General features: G+C 37.2%; 1 protein-coding gene across 1 annotated transcript in view; it reads right to left on the minus strand.

The window, feature by feature from the left end:
• opn7b (opsin 7, group member b) overlaps positions 1-5,374 on the minus strand; it is a 61,012-nt gene extending 55,638 nt beyond the window's left edge. Inside the window, exon 1 of the mRNA XM_028024781.1 lies at positions 4,996-5,374. The gene's annotated coding sequence lies outside the window, so the exon portion shown is untranslated. The remainder of the gene's footprint in view (positions 1-4,995) is intronic.
• Between the last annotated feature and the right edge of the window lie 14,737 nt (positions 5,375-20,111).

Raw genomic sequence — 20,111 nt, forward strand, 5'->3', positions numbered from 1 at the left:
AAAATACCTTGTTTAATCCCAACATGTTTCCTACTTGTAAAAAAAGAAAAGGAAATATGTAAGCAAATTTCTGAATTCATCCATAGTAATGAATTTATTGTGCTTCTACAGCAGTAAATGTGAATTTAAAAATGTATATATATGGGGCTATAAGAAATTTCCATAACCTATATGGAAAAAATGGCAAAAAAATGTTTAATTCTGGTTGAAGCTGCCTCTGCAAGATATATTTACACAGTTATATGTTTGTACAAAACTGCAGCACACTCCTTACATACACAGTGGTGAACAGAATATAACCAGTATACTGACAGGAGAACAAAAGCACAAACATCTCTTGCCAAACCCTGAGGTCTCAGTAGAAGATGATAAATTACAGCATCATCAAAGTTAAGGGGAAAAACACTGATAATGTTTCAATGGCAGCTTTGTGCTTGACCTCATATTCAACCACACCGTGTGGGAAAAAGAGATCATGGAAGAATGAAATGAAATCATAATGATTTGGTACAATCAGGTTTGTGAATAGACTGTACAATTTCTTCTCCCCGTGGAGGTTAAGTGGTTTTAAAATGCAAGGCTCCTTTGTTAAACACTAGTCTTGCTTTGCGGAGGGTCCTCAGAGCAGAAGTACTGTTCCCTATTATGAAGCCACAACCGAAGACTTTGGTTGCAAAGATGGCATCCAAGTGAGACGGCTTGTCAACACAAACCTTCATAGGAATATTTGAAAAATTATCAATCATTATGTTTTCCAGTGTGTTTGATTTTAAAATAACTTTTTCACTATTATTTAATATTTTTAGTAAATTATTTTAAATTGAGAGAGTTTCATTACTAATATTATTTATATGGTTTGCAAATTTGACCGTTTTGCAAAATGGGCAGACTGGAGCAAGATGGACAAACAATAAACTATCTGCATTTGATGTGTGTTTTAAGAATTACAAAAAGCTGTTACATTTAGTTTTATGCTTGACATGTAATAAATATAGTGAACCAAACTAAATTTTAGAATATTTTTTGGCTACCAATGACCTTTGTTCATTGGTAGCTCAACAGGAAGCGGGGAAGAAAGAAATAAAGAAGACATGCAGCTAATGGCACGGGACTGGGGATTGAACCAGGAACCTCTGCATTGAGTTCTGTAGCCTCTGTAAAAGATGCCCTTTCTACAACACTGAGATACCTGGTATCCCACAATCAAACTCTTTATTTTCAGTTTACAGAAAAAAAATATTTAACTCCAGAGGAATCGGTTTTATTTTCACAAACGATGTGAGTTCTCTGATTATCTCATCTACATGCTTTGTGTAAAAAGGTAATTTAAACACCCAATGGCTGCCATAAGTGTAGAGAAACACAGTAAGTAAAGTGATCAAATATCCAAATGCAAAACCTTTAATCACACCTGTCTAGTATTTACTTTAGTAACATGTCACATTGAATAGTTCATTCCTAACAATTTTTCTGAGACTTGATGCTTATTAAAATGTCTTTGCTTAGGTTTACTTTATAGCCCTTGCTGCTATTTTTTATGAAGTAGTGCAAATCTGTGACTATTGGGAATAAAAAACAATACATGCAATGCAGCTACTGGGATAAAAAGATATCCACGACAACCCCAGGTTTGGAGGGTTTTACTATGTAACTGTGGCATTGATTCTAATTTTAGACCTCTTCTCTCAACTTTAAAACCATTTCCTCAATAAAAGGCGACACTTAGAGAGTATGTATTGTGCTGGTTAATATGAATGAATCTGTGAAAGTGCGAGGTACAGCTGGTTTAAACGTAGGCTGACTGCTGCTGCTCTGTGTAAAGTTGAGTATGTATTTAACAGGTAGATGCATGAGTAAGTGCCCACAAGGGAACAATGATAAACCTCCATTCATTATGCACTCCCACACTAAGTCAGTGACCTCTTCCTCTGAAATCTGCGTACAACCATGTTTTTCCATATTCTACTACAAAATAAATCAGAGCTTTATTCTTTCCTACAACGCTTTAATTTTTTCAACAAAAATAAGAACACAAGCCTTTTCCAGAATGAAAGTAAAAAGGATTTTAAAAAATAAAGGAGCATTATCTGAAGAGATAACAGCACAGATGCGATGCATCTACCAGGCAGCAAAAACAGGATCAGCCTGTGGACTGTGTCCAACAAAACATCACCTTTCCAATTCAAAAGGGACTTCTCCTTGAGCTGCTCCATAAACCTGATTAATTGTGGGTTCAGACCTTTCAACATACTTTCAAGGCACTGGCTGTATGGTGTTAGAGTGGGTCTTTATGGGTTATGTCATGGGTTATTTATAAGTAAAATGCCTGTACCTACTTTATAAAAAAAGACAGAGGCAACCACTGGGACACTTACACCGAGCCCCGCCACACACAGATACATACAGCCGGCTGCCAAAAAACAAGTAAGAAAAGCAAAATCACAATTTGCCAGATGAAAAGGATGCTTTCAGTTGTCCAATACTGTATTTCTTCTTCCTATCTTGGTAAGAAATCATTTATTTAAGAAAATATACATCTCTGTTTCCCAGGTGACAATCATGTGAATAGTTCTCGGTGAACACTGTAATATTTCACAATAAAAGGCATTGAATAATGCTATCTTCTGTAACTGCTTTGTTTAAAACAGTAATAAAACATGTATACTGCTGCAAAATCGGTCTAACGTCTTAATTGGTTATAATAATGTTATATGCATCATTAATACACTGCTTTTTTTTAAGACAGTGGGGTGAAAAAGACTGAACAAACACCAGCTAAGTTTATTCTTTTTTAAACTAAATGTAAAGATTATGCAGAATATTATCCTTTTTTCATAATTCAGTGTCCCGCCTTACCTTAATAAGACAGATGTAGGGCTCCCTTAGTTTCTACACAATGACTGTGGGAGTTCTCTTGAACAGAAATGCTTCCAATTAATCAAATTCCTTTTCTTTTCACCGAGGGAGAAGTGGAAGAATCTTCTTTTAGCAAACTGATTGAATGAACTTCTCAGATAAAAGGAAAGACGAAAGATGGATCATATTGATGATGTACTTGCAATATATAATGAGGCTGTTATTCAAAGTTACAGGGGACGTGTAAAACAATACGTGCAATGCAGCTACTGGGATAAAACGATGTCCACGACTACCCAGGGTTTGGAGGGTTATACTATGTAACTGTGGTGTTGAATGAATCGGTGAAAGTGCGAGGTATTTTTCTGTCCAGTTATTTTAACTCCCAATGAACATTTTCCTCCATACATGTCCAGAGGAGCATTGGGTAAAAATATAGCAAATTCAAAGCCACTGCAGGAACATTAACTGTTGGTATTGTGACATTTTCCTACTTTCTCTCAAGTTTTCATTAAAAGAAAAAAATATCTGGATGTTACAAAGGCATCTTTGACTGTGGCTTTGACGTGCAGTTTCTCAGCTGTGCTCCCACTCTGGTCCTGACCGCCACATGACTCTAAAATAAATTTGCCGTGGAGAAATGGGTATTACAGATTTCCCCGCAGTAATAATGACAGCAGGCAACAGCTAAGCTTGGTGTCCTAATGTTGGATTTTAGACATGGCCTGTCTAATTATTATTACAGCTGGCAACGTAATGCAGAATATCAAACAGCAGAATATTTTGGACGTCTGCTCTGAAAAACTTCACTTGACGTGTGTTGCTCATCCTCTTAAAATGATCACACCTCAGTCAAAATACAAAGTGTATCTGCTCCAACTATACATGCTGTTTCTTTGATAACCCCAACACAAGTAGTTGAATTGCTCATCCTTAAAGTTAAAGAGTTTAAAGCACATCAGCACTCCATGTAATAAAGATTTCATTTAACTCTTATTAAATATGAGTGCAAAAAAGCTTGAAGGTTATTATTTTTGATTTACTGACATCTTTGCAGTTGTGTTGTGCAGTACTTTAAGAAAGTTGCCTCAAAACTGTGTAGAATATTTTGAGCTCAGACAGTCTTTTTATACAGCCAGTCTTTTATGTTGTATTTATAAAATGTGATCATGTCATTCTGAACAAAAATGGTTGCAAAAGTACTCAATGTACTCCATCAATTCTAGACTTTTCATGTAAAAATTATCATTAGGCTCTGTAGATCAAACATCAGTCATTCAAAACTAGATTATTACACCATGACTTTATGTGTTTGATTTAAAAAAAGAACTAAAATCCTAGAATTTAGACCGGGTGTACTCTTTCTTTCAAAGACTCTAACTTGTTAAGGGTGACTTAGAAAGACATCCATTCAAAAGATACAAACTGAGCATAAACATAAGACAATGATGCAGCAACAGTGTTAGTTTCTGGTAGTTAAAGCTCACGTTACAGAGACATGTATATTTAGGCAGCTGCTTTAGGAGGTTGGGGGGCGTCTGTTTGTGCTGCAGAGATTTCAGTTGTGAACATGTTCATTGCAAAATCTAACAAACTAGAGTGACAAAAAGGGATTCAGCACGTGCATTAATTTGTTTTCCTTAAACTTTCTATAGATTTTTAAAGCAAGTCTCTCAGAGCAATAAAACTCCAAGGGACAGGGCTTTGACTCAATCAATTTCTCCTGCACAACGGATTTAAGATCTGGCTCAGTCGACCTATACTGAGTGCGTGTGCAATAGACAGTAGGGCCAACACATTCATTACGGCTCATCTAAACATCACAATTTATTGAAGTCCTGCAGGAGACAGACATGATGTGGAGCTAATAATATCATTTGCATTAAATGTGAAAGCACAAGAACCAGCAATATATAGAGTAACTCTGAGGTCAGTGATTAATATTCATTACAAAACGCTGAAAACAGTGACAGCTTGACCTAACTACTGCCCTGTTTCTTGTTGACAAAGAATGCATACAGAGTAAACTTCTCACTAGTTTTAGAGCAGTTTCCTGAATTAATATGTAAATGTATGACTGACTAGGTCAAATGCTGTTTGAACACCAGTTAGAGTCAGACAAAGTCTTCATTCCCTTACCTTAATGAGAGGGTATGCCAGAGTTGGCAGGGGTTCATGGGTGTTGAGTCAGGTCCAAGCTGGTCAAACCTTCGCTCATGTGTGCCAGTGACAGAGCCAGCAGAGGTTAATACAAGCTGAACGCATAGCCACAGGGAAACTCTGGTGTGTGTGCTGCAAAAGGATCCAGTCTCCAGTCAGCAGCAGCAGCAGCCCGTCAGCTCAGGGAGATCCGACAGGCGGTGGTTAGAAGCAGACTCGACTCTGATGCTCCCTTACTCCTCTTTCCCCCTTGCCTGTTTCTCTCTCAGTCTTCAGCTCCCACTCTCACCCCAGTCCCTTCTCTGCCGCTCTGCCTTCGCTCTCCACTTAAATCTCCTTCCAGCACATGAATTCTCCACACTGCATCTCCTCCCTCTCTCACAGGAACAGACCTAGGTACACAGCACTGTCAGTCTCAGCACTTCATGCTCCGCATTTTTTTGCTTCACACCTCATGCCCTCTTTGTTGCCCACTGCTGTGGTTTCAAAAACTGTTGTTTTTTTTATTTCTCTCATTTATAATAAGATTTAATTTCTATTATGAGGTTTCAGTGAGTATTGTGCTGCATATGGGGCACTACAAAACACTGAGGAGGCAAAGATTCAGAATGAAAGATGCAAGGAGAGAACGTTGGGATAGAAAGACGCCCGGGCGGGTTCTCTGCATAGAGGGATTGAGACTTTGAAGTGCAAAACGTCATTGTTAATCTTTGCCAACAAGCACAGTTTATTGCCACCAGCAAAGGCAGCGTTGCATGTGCCGTTGCTCTGCAGATTATCTGAATCTACCGGTAAATTCACTACCGGTAAATAATATCAATTGAATCTGTGTCGGAAGACCTAGTGCAAGCAACAATAATAACAATAAAAAAAGAAACAGAAAGGCAGATAATGGAATGAAGACGTGTGCTACATCAAAGAATTAATACACCCCATATATTCTGTTCTGTTTTGTCCAGCCGAGGACACAACTGTAAAATATGAAACCTTTCACTACAAAGCTGTTTGGAATGAACACAGCATGTTCCCATCTGGTTATCTGCAGTCTGTCTATGTTGTCTTTGCATCTAACTCCTGTTCACCTGTTCAGTCTTGGCAGCAATATTTTGATTCTCCCAGAATCATCAGTAAACATAGAGAGCAGCATCAGAGTTGTACCTGGTGAACGGCCAAACAGCATCCTGACATCTGGTGTCTGCATTTTACACAAAAGAACAAAGAAAATAAGATGCAACAAGTTTGAAATTCATAAAAATAAGAAGACCGCTGCATTTGGTGGGAAATACATAAAACTCCTAACTTAAAGTACCCCAGACATCCCTGCCTATAATTACTCCATCTTAACTTTGGCTTTTATTTCATGAAACTCTAATGAAAAGCTCTAGTTTTTGAGATTGTAACCCAATTAAAGGATTTCAAACAACATGGTTTGATGTCCTTGGGCAGAGTACTGTCCCAATTTGGCCCTGATGTTCTGATCTCTGGGAGACTCTTGACTATTGACATACTAGGATTTTATTGTATCTCTTTTTATTAACATGCATTTTACTTTCAAAATGATGAGGGGAAAGACATTACAAAAAACTGGGCGCATTCCTTTCACTTCTTTGTGTTTGTTTAATCAGAAACTTGGAAGAACTGTCAAAATACATTCACTTGGAAAAAAACTTAAACGTGGAACTGTGTTTTATTGTCTTTTATGCGCGTTGTGTTTATCCTTTGCTACATTTTAATTAATTTATAATATTGGGACAAAATATAATTCCAACACAGAGACTGGTTTAATGGATAAAAAAGGATTTGTCCTTTTTACCTGTTTATTGATACATTTCCTGCATAAGTCCTTCTTAAACTGATCCTGTCTTATGCCATTAATTTATCATACTATTTATATACTACATATATTTAACATACTCCTATTATGTTCTTGTTTTATTTTTGTAAAGAAAAAAATCTGTTCTCTTCATAAATACAGACTGTGAAACAGTTCAATATTGTGCTCTTCCGATTTTAAGAGAGCAACTAAATTACTCTTCTTTTGTGTCAGAAAAAAGGATTTAAAGTGCTTTTAGAAAACATTTTTGAAAGCCTCATTGAGAATTAAATGAAATATTTGAAGTTTTCTGGTTTCAAAATATGATGATTTTTCTTCTTTTTTGTAGACCTGCATAAGTTGCAGGGAACTGTAACTAAATTTATTTAAACTGCATGAATCATAGATCACCGCAATATTTTTTTTAAAATATTTTTTAAATAATAAATGCCAGAAAACCTTCTAATCATCACAAATATCAAGAATTGGTCATTCTCACCAGTCCGTTATCATAATGAATAGCACTGATAACATGTTTGATGGTGGGGGTGTTTTTGGTTGTTTTTTTTTAATTGGGCGCTCCCACTCCTGCATGAGACCAGCACGGAGTTTAAGTGGCGAAAGCACTGGAAATAAATCATTTTAAAATTCCATCATGGAGATGATTGAGAGAGATTGTAGGTACTCATCCAACCTAGCAGACTGTGATGTGTTCTGACTTTGACATTATAGGAACCTACACAAACTTTGTGTAAATGAATTTAATGGTTCAGTTGTTGAAAAAGCCATTCCAGCCTACTTTTTGATCAAATTAATCAGTTCCTGAGTTTCATCCAGACATTTAAAAATTAAACACAAAACAAATTAATGACAATGTTAGGAGCTTCATAACATATTCATAGACTATGATTAACAATGCATTGTCTTTGTAAGTGACCATGCAGGTTGTACAAGTTCAATCTGATCTTTCCTGATGCTTATTCGAAGACATGCATTCTTTATCGCATGTCAGTACAACATCAGGTATTTTGTGTTAATATTACATTGTTTGTGCTTCATGAATTTCATCTTTAAATCAGCTTTATGTCGGCACTTCGGTTGCTATAAGGACATAAAATTGTTAGTTGAGCTCTGGATATGCTCATTCCTGGAAATTCTCTCTCACTGAGTCCCTCTTGCTTCATCCTTTCTTTGTCTTATTCATGAGTTGAGGAAAAGCAACCCTTCCAATATGTGGGTCACTATACTCTGTGCTTTGCTGTATTAAAGCCAGGGAAATTAAGAGTTTTAGGAATAAAGAAACTCAATGAGGCAATAGAGACTCATAGTGGCTGATATGAGCCACTTACTGTATATGTTACTGTTCTGATTCTGAACAACAGCATATGCCCTGTTTACTGCTTCAAAAAGGTGTCATAACGGAGTGGGATTTCAGAGCTAAGAAAAAAATATTGTATGTTGACAGCATTGCTTTACGGAGCTATTATGATAAATTAACTATTTGAGGTGATGGATTGTCAGCTCCCTATTTGAGAGAGAAAGAGAATATGGGTGTAATCAGCATAGTGGTTAAATTAGTTAAAACATTTATATTCACCTGTTCAACTGTTCAATCTGAGTCCGGTTCTGCTGTTGAAAGGAAGGTTGAACGATTTCCATGTTCAGCTTGTTGACAGATGAAATACTTTCCAAATAAATATCTGGAACAAAATACAGAAACATATCATCATCATTGTTGTTGCACAAATTTAGAGTGTCCAAAATTTCTACCACAAACAGGTGTTGACATTTAATATTCACATGTTGGAGTCAAGCCATTAAGAACTGATTTGCAGAGAACAAAGAGACCTCTATAAAAAGAAACACATTTTCCCAAATGCACTGTGACATCATTGGTTACTATATATTTTTTCTAATTTATTCATTTTTACTGTTATACCTTTGGTGGTTTATTGGTTTTCATTCTTCTTTAATTTTTCTCTAGTAGTGTAGCTGATTGTTACAAGCTTAGCGAGTTTGTCAATTAACATATTTTAACTGATGGCAGGGATCTGGGTTCGTTGTGTGTGTGTGTGGTGTGTTTACACTGGAGGCCAGGACTCAGCAGTTTGCTCCTGCACACCCCCTCTTAACTAGTCCATCAGCAGGATGGACTAGGTTGAACGATTTCCATGTTCAGCTTGTTGACAGATGAAATACTTTCCAAATAAATATCTGGAAAAAAATACAGAAACATATCATCTTCATGGCAGTTGCCATACATTTGGCTTTAACTAGTCCATCAGCATGATGGACTAGTTAAGTCATCATTTTTGCCAATCATTTTTGATGCCTCAGTGTCAACCTTAGTGGCATCTCTAGCCCTCTGTGTCTCTGGTTAATTCTCCTAATGTTGTTTCAAGCCTCTTGTTAACTCTGTTTCTGCTCCAGATGTAACCTCTGGAGCTACTTCCTAGATTTCTGTCTTTGAGACGCCTCCTAAGCACCCTCTCCACTGTCAGCTCTCCCTCTAGTCAGATAATATCTGGCTTGGTTCAAGCCAAGCTGGATGTGTCTCTATTGGCAGTGTGTTCCTCACTTTTGCGTGTGTGAATCTGTGAACAGGCCATGATCATGCGAGAGGTGTGGTCAATGCACACACAATGCACACTCAGAACACATGAGCTTTTTTTGAAAAGGAAAAAAACTCCAAAGAAGCATATGTATATCACTGCAAACTAATGTAGCGTCAGTGTTTCACAGTGGGCGACGCAAAATCGTAACTCGCTTTGACAGACTGTTGAGACAGAGCTGCACTGTTCCTTGCGTCTTCATTGTGTGACCATGTGCTGCTTCCAGGGCTGTGAAATCATTCTGCTCCAAAAGTTGCATGTGCTCCCAGCGCTCCATGATTACATCCTCCACACTGAGCAGCTCTGTGATTGCAGACGCCATGTCTGCTGGTTCACAGTGTTTGACATGTTGTTGTTTAAGGAGCTTGTAAGGACCGGCCTTCCATCAGGCAGTGATGTAAATTTTCTGATAATCAGGTGGTTCCCTTTCTTTGTAATTTTAATAACCATGTTCTCTGCTATGCTACAGCTCCAGAGAATACCGTGAATACTCAGACTGGTAAGCATGGCCACCGATAATGGCAGTGATAAGGAGATTTATTAATAAATCTTATTTTGATATGACACACTGTTCCAATTTAGAACAAATCAAAAAACACAGAATGCATTATGTCACTATTTTGTTCAAGGGTCAAAGAAAAGGAAATGAACGTTGAGACTCTCGGCAAATCCAAGAGTAAGCAAACAAATAGACATATCGTTTTTTAATATCCACCAGTTATGTAAACACAGGCCTTCCCATCAGCTTAAGAAAGAAGACAGTCTTTTCACATCTCCGGCACAGCAGCTGTGACCTTGGACAATGATTCATGAGTTCAAAAAGACGACAACTTGTCAGAAAACCTCTGTTACCAGGTTCCCATTTCCCTTAGTAAATAAGCCAATGTTTTTTGTCACCACAGCAGAAAAAAAGATTTTCTGTAATGTTAGGATGTTTCTCTGCCATTAGCACAGCTGCAGCATACATGAGCATGATTGACAGTGCTGAGACAGTCCTGGCTCTGATTGGTGATTTCTGACCTGGGAGCGGTGCATTTTTGCAGATGGCGGTAGGACCACAGGCAGGAGACAGAGGAGCTAGAATTTTTTTCTCACAGAGTATCTGTTTCATATTATAACACCATGGCATACTTTTAAAAAAATCACCTACTGTAGCAGCTTTAAAGCATGACAATGATAAGCAAGGTGAAAACGTGGGAAAAAAAATATTTTCATCCTCAATCTATTTGCATAAAGCAGAGGAAGAAATGACTAACTTCAATAAACAGAGACTTGAGAGCCTCTCTGTGCTCTGAAGAGATGAGCTTTTCTTTTTGATTTAAAGATGAAACTCAATCCACATGCTTCAGTTATGGCAGTGATGAATTTGCATGTCCATTCCAGTCAAATCCCTCAGAAGCAGCTTATCTACTCAGCCAACAGAAACGAAGTGATTAATGACTAATTGAGTTTTACAACTTGACAAAGCAAAGACAGTGACCTTGGGCAGGAGTAAACAAACTGCGTACATTTGCTCCAGGTTTGTTCAAAAAGCCACTAATTGCTCCAAAATTATTTCTGCAAATACAAGAACTCATTTACATGAAAGACACAGCAAATCTTTGTCTTTGCAATTTATTTTTATTTTTTTTAAAACACTTACGTGGTGCATTGTGTGACTTGGCAGTACACAGCAGTGTGTCAGTTTAACAGTCAGATAGAAAATGTGTTCTCATCCATCTTTGTTAAAAGTCAAGGTGTTTCTCATACTTCAAAAATAGGATGAATGAGTATTGTGTTCAACAGTTATTCCAAACTTCTGTGTAATCTTTTATTTAAGATATTTTATTACTTATTTTATAAACTGTGCAAGACATGGAAAGACCCATTCATAATGTTGCTAATTTGAATTCTGTAATAATTTTTCTTCTGTGCATTCTTTATTTTGTTATATGTGCTTCTCTTACCTACTTGTTCAGAAACTGCATTACATGCATGGCTGCTTACTCTCTTTATGCTACCTGTTTCACTATTCTTTCATGGTGGAATGGCTTTACTGGCATCACTCTATCACATAAATTGCTAATTTTGCACCTGTATCGTCAACCGGTGGTGCAAACACCATTTTATCTTCTAGAGTTGTAAAGCAACCTTAAAATCTCCAGGCAAAGCACCTGACAAATATTCAAAAAGCAAAGAGAAAATTCCCATTTCAGTTTTTTAGATTGATTTAATCTATTCTTTGACTCAGATTCATTTTCTGTCTATCTTTTCACGGAGTATGACGGTGAAAAGATAGACAGAAAAGGAACGCTGGCAAGGCACTTTAAACAAACTCTGTGGTAGCTGGCCAAAAACAATACCTCATCGATGATCTCAAGATTTTTATTACAGCTGGACGAAAAGGTCAAAAATTTAATCAATTCTTACAAACAATTTGCAGTTTACGGCTTAAAAAAAAAACCCCATTCTGTTTCAAAATGTATTAGAATGACTGTAAAAACTGCAGCTTGTTTGACTCGTGCCCAGACAGCATATTTTACACGTAGGTGAATGTGTGCCTCGGCACTGGAAAGGTGCTGCAAAAATAAAGATGATTAATGACAAAGACAAATGTGCAGAACTGGTAATTTAATCTAATTGGTGATTTAATTAATTACTACATTTTACTGAATATAAAAATTGTCTTCTATATTAGATAATTAAGCAATAATCCATATAGGAATCTGTTAAGGGTTTCCAAGTTTAATCCCTTTCATCATATGGTTTAGCCTGAGTTCAAACTTTACGATTCTGAGAATGAAATGTGGAAAGAGCAACGGCGGCACACCTGCCAGGTAATTCAAAGCTATTGAGTTATGCTGTTATGCTTCCAGTGACTGATGTACTGCCCAGCTATCAAGCCAAGAGCCAACTAAATAAGTATGTCTGGTTTGCTGAGCAATTATCTGGATATATCAGTTTTCCACCTACACTCTGTTGAAACCTTTCTGTTTGCCGTCCTCTGCTGATTTTCATTTAATATGTGGATGTATTAAGACTAAACAGAACCAGAAATCTGTACAAGAAATTTCTGTCTCTCTCTCTCTGTCTCTCTCAAAAAGAGAGACATCTCTAAGTATCAAATGCAAAGACAATCTGACATTGTGGTTGTAGCAACTGTCTAATGCAGTGTTTTAGCATTATTATTTTTTTCTAAGACATTCAGTGATTTAATTTAATAAGATATGTCCTCATTCAAAGTTTTAACAATTCAGCAATCAATGTATGAAGTCAATAGATTTAAATTATTTCAAAGGTTTTTGACTTTCTAAATGAGCAATATACGATTATCTAAGAACTATTTTATAATTTACTGGCAGGCTACATATTCAGATGAACCACATGAAAGAATGAGAGTCTCTTTCTACGAGGTCCATGACTAAAATGTCAGTTTCTCTCTTTACCTCTGTTCAATGACATCCTTTTTATCCTTTTTGCTAATTATGACTTTAGCTAAAGAAAGCAAAAAATAAAAATAATATATGTATATGGTTATTTAATTACATTCACTATGATTGATTTGAGTTGTGTAAACAAGAAGCTTTAGATATAAAATTGTGTCAAAGGGTAGATTTAGAAAAAGACTTTTGATCATTTAATATAACTGCATATTCATAATTGTAGCATACAAACTGCCAATTTCACTTTTAAAGAACAAGTCAAAATGCCTCCAAAGTCAAAAGACAAGCTTAGACCATCCTTTATAAGTCCTTGAGATCTACTGATTCAGACTGCTTTAAAAGAAAGTCAGGCATTAAGGTGATGTTTTAAAATCTTTTCAGCTTCAGTGATAGTAAGTGTGCAAATCAATACAAAGTAAACACAGTGACACAGTTTGCTAAATTAAACACATTTAAAGGGACCAGTGGTAATGTGTGCAGGATGAAGGATAGACATAATAACTACTGTATAGCTCCAGCCTATAGAGGCCCTGATTATAACGCAACTTTTTTGTTGTTTATCTTGAATATCCACATGGATTTGGCATCTCGGGAGGTCAGAAAAAATTTGCGAGACTGGGTTCTGGAGAGGAAAACTTTCAGAACACCAGTTTCATGTTTCCGTGTGGCCATGTAAGCTGCGTCTTTTTTTAAACTATGACATTGAAGCTCCATCTCTCTATATTCCCTCTCACAAATAACAAACATGGCGCCCTTTGGTGTTTTTTATGTCATTCTCTGGGAGTGTTACGGTGCTGCCGATTGACGTGGCAAACCTTTCTGTAGCGCTTCATCTTGTTGTTGGACGCACATTTTTTTCTTGTTTACAAAAACATACAGTTCTCATCTTTGTGTGTGCAGGACCTAAGTGATCCCGGCTTTACTCATCTTAGCTTAACATGCAACGATGCTGAGAACCTTTCTTTATGGTTCTTGACTCTTGAATCCTAATGTGGAGATTCTCTTCTTCATCTCAGCCATCTCTCATCCCTGCAGGTACCATTCAGCAGCAAGGTCACATTCCAGCAGGAAAGATAGAGATACGAGTCTTGGCATGCAAACAGGTAACAGAAGTTGGCATGGAACGGCCTAGGGACAGAACCTTTCAGATGATCTGTAGATATTGCTGTAGTTAATGATGTGAGTGAGTAATGAGCTACTATTGCTCCAAGTTACCTCTCACACCACTGAAGTACAACCTCTATAATTAAACATGGGATTAGATCAGATGATGAGTCATTTAATGCAGAGCGGGGGGGTCAAAATACATTTTGCAAATTAATAATGTTTCCAGTGTTGCTTTAGCAGTGGATGTTGCTATAAAGTCTCAATAAGCTTTTAGGGATTAAAGTATTCATGACATGATATGTGGTTGTTTCCAAGGACTTTTTTTGGAGGGACTAACTGACTGGTGCTATCTACAAGGACTGCTTCGCTTGGATCTGGAACTTCATTAGTGCCTGTGGGTGGCTTGCAGGTCAGGGCATCGATGGGTGGATGTTCACTGTTCAAGGAAGGCGGTTATTAATTTTGTAATACTTTTATTCTGCCTTCTGTTGTTTTGCCTTTTTTTTTTTTTTAGCTCTTTGCCATCCCAAGATGAACTCACAAGTTGGCATTTTAGGGAAAACTGATAAGTAAACACAGCTGACATCCTAAAGAACCTAAGGGGTCAATAGTCAGCAAACATTCAAAGACAGTTCAACTGAGGGGAAACCAAAAATCCAAGTGGTATCACTTTTTTTTTTCTTTAAAACATTCCATGCATTTATATTGCACTAAATAAGTTTTATTGATTACTTTTGTAAAGTAGTAATATAATGAATGAGGATAAGTAAATATAATTGTTTGTTTTCACAAGTCATTGTGTGTTTCCCTTGGTTTGCAGGTTTTACTTACTCTATCACAGCGTACGTTCAGAGAAGAGACTGAACTTCTAGGTTCAGTCTCTACTGTACCTAGAAATTATTAAGCTTGAATCTGAGGAAATCTGCTATGATTCTGAACTGTGAGCTCCTACGTCTAAGACATTAACACAACCTGGATTTAGTTGTTGTAGACAGACCCAGGAACATCAGCATAGATTTGTTTTATAGTGAGGAAAGCATATTTTAGTCCATGTTGGTACATTTCCCTGTGTGGATAATAACATTGTTATACCAGCCAGGTCTTTGGCTTTTCCTCTGGGATTGATTGTCACAATTTTAGACCAAAACGCATTGATCTTACTGATGATTGAACATTTCTATCATGTCTATACTTTATCTGAACAGATAAACACAACACCCTACAGCATCTGGAAATTGTCCTCCAGGATGATTTCTATTGACTATCCAATTCTGGCAAGAAAGCAGCGTGTTTAAAGTGTGGCCTTAAAAAACATCCACAGGAATGCCAACCGATTACTCGAATGTATCTGAAAACCTGTCAGAAGTTTCCAAATTAATCCAGGACATCATCATATGGGCTTTCCCTTACTGTTTCAAGAAACTTGAATCATTCTTTGAATTTCAGATTTTGAAGACATGAATAAATAAATCTCTGATATATTCTTTATCTCATTATTGTGTCAGTTAACAATTATAAATGTTGGTCATTCTAACTAACCTAAAGATTTAATATCAAACAGTGAGAAAAAAAAATTCTCTTTACTTTGTGTAGCTAAAACTTCTGGTTCCATACACCCACTTTATTCATACATGTGAACTTCAAGCCACAGAGAAGCTACAATTGAAGTTGTGTAATTGTGTTTTTCTTTCAGCCTTTCACAAATACAAAACAGCAGTTACACCCTTTCAGATTCTTAAGCACAACTTCAGAAATTGTGTTCTATGAGTCAGGAGTTTCATATTTTGTGACGTTCAGAACATTTGCTTCGGCTCAATAGGAGCAAAACTATGAATGTAAGAGGTTTTGATGTGTGACTCAGAAAACAATTTCTGGATTTGTACATAAGAATCTGCAGAACTGTTGTAGTTGTTTTGTGCTTGAGAAAAAGAAGAAAATTTATAATTACGCAACTAATACAATACAGCATAGGTGTCAAACTTTGGCCCGCGGGCCAAATTTGGCCCGCAGTGTAATTATATTTGGCCCGCGAGGCAATTTCAAATTAATATTAGAGCCGGCCCGCCGGTATTATACGGTGGCAACACTGTGACGCCGCATTCACCGCGTATACTACAAATCCCATAATGCTCTGCTGTTTTTTGGCAGGTCAGTCAGGACAGAGGCAGACACGCCTCCTCCTCTGTGTCAGTAGCACTTATGGTAGCGGACATGGATGTATTAGGAAGGTGGTGATCCGTCTTCTTGCGCACTCCTTCGGTTGAAAGCCCCGGCGCACCCCACATCCCCATGCCTCTCCCCGAAACCACACTGCGACCTCAAACTACAGCTGTCACTGTGTTACCCTACCAAAAAATGGCGAAAAGAAAGACAGAAAATAGAACTTTTCTGGACAGGTGGGAGACAGAATATCTGTTTACATATGTATGTGAGCAACTTTTCTCCTCAGTGAAGATGACAAAAACGTCTCACAGGAGACGTCTGACTGACAAACACCTTTGTTCGATAATGACGGTTTCCTCAGCTCAAACCCTGAGCCCCGACACTGATGAACTGGCATCCAAGAAAAGATGCCAGGTATCTGGCTTTGGCTGCATCAGAGTAGATCAGTGTGTCGCAAAATGAGCAATAAATAAGTTTTCTATGCACCTTTTCTTGTTACTCCAAGGCCTGAAGGGTTTATTCATAGTTTATTTAATGATTTATTCATAGTTGTTATGTTATTTTATTTTCAAATTTATTAGCCTGTGTACGAAGCTAATTTTGACATTTACCTCAGAAAGGAGGCATTAAATTTGTATATAAATTTTATTTAATATGCCATTCATATGTTTTATTATTATTTTTAGCAATTCAATTTTGCACACCTGCACTTTTAAGTTATATAAGCCTTGCTTGTTCAATATTTATTGTTAAATCAAAACTTGTTTGGGTCCATATTAAAAGATTCATTTGTTCAACCTTGGCCCGCGGCTTTGTTCAATTTAAAATTTTGGCCCACTGTGTATTTGAGTTTGACACCCCTGCAATACAGCATTCTCTGTGACTTCAGAGTCACAATTACAATGCACAAAGTTTTGCACCAGAAACACCTCCACAGGCTGCAGTCATTGAGGATGGACTTTTGGCCTCTCCTCCTTGCCGGCAAGCTTATTTACATAGCACCACTCAGACACAAAGCAATCCAAAGTGCATCAAAAGGCAGACCAAAAGTGAATCATAAAAGCATTGCATAAAATAATAAGATGTTAGAATGCGCATATTAATAGCAGAACAGAGCCTAATGTTTCAAGCAGACTGTTTGATCAAATGCTGCAATAAACAAAAAATATTTTCAGCACTGATTTAAAGGAACCAGCATTTTCTGTACATTTCAGAAATGTCCAGTAGGTGTTGGATCTGGAGTTTCTTCTTTACTCTATCACCATGGACTGAGAAGACACTCAGCCATCACCCTCTCAGTATCTGGACTGAGAGGGCACAGTTTTCTGTATATGATAGAGTTGGGCTTTGGCTCGTGGTCCTTCAAAACCATATCTGTGCCAGAAAAGCATTCAGTTTTGATGAATTCTACCAACTCTGCCAAGAAAAGCATTTAAATCTTCAACCAGAACCACTAAAGCTTGAGGATGGCTATTTAAGGCCTGCTTGCTAACCAAACATCAGTGGAGGAGCATTTAAATCCGATAATGTATAATTGTGAACCTGCTTTGATCATGGAAAATTGAAACCGAGCCAAACTGACGTAGCAAAGTCTTCTTTTAAAAAAAAAATTCTTAAAATACTTTGTTTCATGGTCATTGAGCCTGGTTAGGTTTCTAACCCTCTTGAGCCCATGGACAGTATACACGTCTTTTTTTACATGTATGATTTGCAGCGACGTAGCGGCAAGACTCCGCCTCCCCTAGTCTCACTTTCATCTTGTGCTTAAACTGCACATTTTAAACTACACACCAGTTTTTAAATTGTGTTAATAGGCCAAGTAAAACCGGAGTTATGCTAAAATAAGTAAACCATATTTTTCCGAATGTCAGAGATAGTTAAAAACGGGCTTTTCTGGGAATGTGACAGGAAATGAGCAACAAACGCAAAAAAACGAAACGCAACATTAGATTCCTTTGTTATTGGAAATCTCATATCTTCAACAAATAATTATGGGCTGTATTTTATTGCTAAGAAACGAAGTAAAGTTGCTCAAGATACGGTGAAAGAGAAGCGGAAACGGAGTAGCGGCGCGAACGTAGTAGCGGCAAAGGCAGTGAGATCGCGAAATTGCGAATTGCGAATAAAGCCTGACTTAGGATGATTATCTGGTGATAGAAAGAAAGGAAAAAAATGAAAAGAATAAGTGACATTTAAAAGTATTGCACCAATTGGGTGATACTTTGCATATCACCCCGATATGCAAAGTTTGGATATCGGGGTGATCGGTGGCATCCACTTCGTAATTTGTTTTTAGCTTAGTGGTTTCTGTTCTGTATATAAAGGATTATGTGAAGAATGAACGCAGCCGCAGTCTGGGCGTAATGAGGATTGCCACGATGACGATGGCTGATCATTCTTATTAGCAACTGACAAAGAGTATCAGAGAGTGAGAGTACGATGAGATCCAAGCAGGTGAATGGCGGCGCTGCGCAGCTGCAAGGAGTCGATCACTACGGGGTGAGGCAGAGCCACTCCCCCAGCAGCTAGTAGTAAACAGCTTACAGCCACGGCTAACTTTGGGAGCCAATGTTTTTCCTATAGTCCAAAAGACCTTCTTTAACCTTGTTCCCCCAAACAATTACACATTTTTTGTCATCTTGTTTTGACCTATGATGTTTTTTCAAAAATTGCATACAAAGGAATGAGGAATTGCCTTCATTTTCATGCTAATAATGTTGTAAAACTGTGTTGTTTGCAATATTTTTACATCAGTTTAAGAAATTTACAGTATATATTGTAATTCTAAATTATAAAAAACATTTGTTGTGAATATTTGACATTTTCACAGTGAAAAAATTACAATTTTTTCCAATCGGATTTAGTTTTTCTGTGACTCAAGGTCCACAATGCAGCCACAGTATGTCCAAAAGGAAAAACTAAGTGTAAATTCATAAAGTTCATATTGTTTTGAAAAAAATTATACCACATAAGGCAATATTATATATAATATAATGGTTTCTATTAAGGTAAAATCAAAATTGGTCAAAAATGACCATATGTACCTGGGCTCCAGAGGGCTAATAATCATAGCATTTTTAGAAGCCTAAAATTAATGACACTCATGCTTATGAGTGTATAAAAACATGTGAGCTGTAATTTATGGGATAAGATGGTAGGTCCAAAACATTAAACAGGAACTGAATGGGAATATCTAAAAAACAAAAAGCTTTACGGAGTAAATCTAAATGATCATTTTTGCAACAAGGAGAAACTGAGCCAATTCATAGCACTTAACCACACAATTGCCTTTAACAGAGTCTGACTAATTAGATACTGATGCTTGCTCTGCTACAAGATGCTACTGTATTTCACTCTCCACAGGTATTCAGCCTCATTTAATCCCATTTTAAAACTAAAGCACTCAAAATGGAACCAAAGGGCTAAAAAGTGTTATATTGTAATTCTTATTGTTCGGTGGGGATTTGGGGAAATACTGTGTTGTGTAGCTGTTTGATCACCTTGGTCTAAGCGATGGTGAAAATCAAATAGTAATATAGTTAAAACATGAATGTTGAGTCATTTGCCCTGATTGAACAGAATGTTCCTCCCTGAAAAGAGCTTTTTCGCCTTGTTTAGCACAAACATTGTTGCTGAATCTTTGAGCCAAAATGATTGAGAGTGGTTCAGAGAAACATTGAGCCAACATCTCTTCTGCAGCCAGACAATTTTCTATGACAGCACTGGTATAGTTATGCAACACTGCTGTAATTATACAAGCTTTGTTGCCATGGCACATGTGAATATTTGCAGTGTTTACGAGAGCACTCTTTCTGTTTCTTTTTGTGTGAAAATGTTTTGTTTTTTTTCAGCTCTCTCTGGTTTTACAAAAACCTTCACTTTTTAGTGTTTAGCAACAAAAACCTTATGATTGAGCCAACAATCTGTAACAAGGCCTGCAAGATTCACTTTACTAGCATTCTCTTGATAAGGTAATAA

The sequence above is a fragment of the Xiphophorus couchianus genome, chromosome 1 (genome assembly GCF_001444195.1).
Source record: "Xiphophorus couchianus chromosome 1, X_couchianus-1.0, whole genome shotgun sequence".
NCBI classification, from domain to species: Eukaryota; Metazoa; Chordata; class Actinopteri; order Cyprinodontiformes; family Poeciliidae; genus Xiphophorus; species Xiphophorus couchianus.